This window comes from Aplysia californica, unplaced genomic scaffold (assembly GCF_000002075.1).
Source record: "Aplysia californica isolate F4 #8 unplaced genomic scaffold, AplCal3.0 scaffold00740, whole genome shotgun sequence".
NCBI lineage: Eukaryota > Metazoa > Mollusca > Gastropoda > Aplysiida > Aplysiidae > Aplysia > Aplysia californica.
In genome coordinates, this window is record NW_004798010.1 from 16194 (window position 1) to 17194 (window position 1001).

A 1001-nucleotide genomic window follows, 5' to 3' on the forward strand; every position below is an offset into this window, starting at 1 on the left:
TGTGGGGAGGGGGGGGGTTGTTAACAATTCGATTGTTTGTGGGTGTTTGCAAAGACTATGTCTGTCAAACAAAACCCAGAGGAAATAATAAATAATTGAGGCGGTTCAAGTCAAGGGAATGCGGTGACCATTTATAATATGTAAACTTTTAGCTTAATATAATTCATTTCCCAAACCTTTCTTGCTACTAAAAATGCCAGAACCTCTTTTGACGTATATATTTATATGCCGTAGCTCCAGCCTACGAGAACCGGGCCTTCTCATCAGCATAGCACCTTCCCCTCCCGGAACATCTCGTAAACTTCTTAGCACTATGAGATTATCCACCTGATGTGACTGATGGTCGTTGTTTTACTGTCCTCGTCGGTGGCGATGGTGGTCTAGTGGTTAAGCTTCTGAACTCGTAATCGTGTGATTGCGGGTTTGGGGGGTTCGAGCCTCAGCTCCGTTTGACGTTGTGTTCTTGGGAGATGCACTTTACACGAATTCCCCGCTTGGCCTGGACCTTTCGGAGATGAACGTTAAACTCGGAGGTCCTGCCTCTGAAATAACCAAACAGTGTTCATAGGGGCGTTAAACTTATACCATTTTCGGCGTCCTCGTCCTGAAACCAGAACGAGTCGATTGAACCATCCCTATATACCGCTGAATGCTTTTAAGAAGTAAAGTTTTGCGTGTTACCCAATTTTGGCTGAACGTTTTAGAATGTGATATTTTTCGAACACAGGGGTCGATTTCTTTATGTCGACACATTAATTGTCGTCCCTTTGTTTGAATTTTATCCGTTCACAGAGTTTTGTTGAAATTGGTACAAATAGGACCGAGTTGTTGCCCTTGAAAGGGGCCGGGTTTTTTTTAGACACCATGCATTCGTGTAGACACACGAAAGCACGCGACACACTCTCTCTCTCTCTCTCTCTCACACACACACACACACACACACACACACTCACTCACTCACTCACTCACTCACTCACTCACTCACTCACTCACTCACTCAC

The 1001-nt window shown here is 44.7% G+C and overlaps 1 protein-coding gene across 1 annotated transcript in view; it reads left to right on the forward strand.

Annotated features, from left to right (window-relative positions):
• The window catches only part of LOC101848077 (calcium/calmodulin-dependent protein kinase kinase 2), a gene marked incomplete in the record, with an annotated part of 19253 nt that overhangs the window by 2062 nt on the left and 16190 nt on the right, over window positions 1-1001 (forward strand).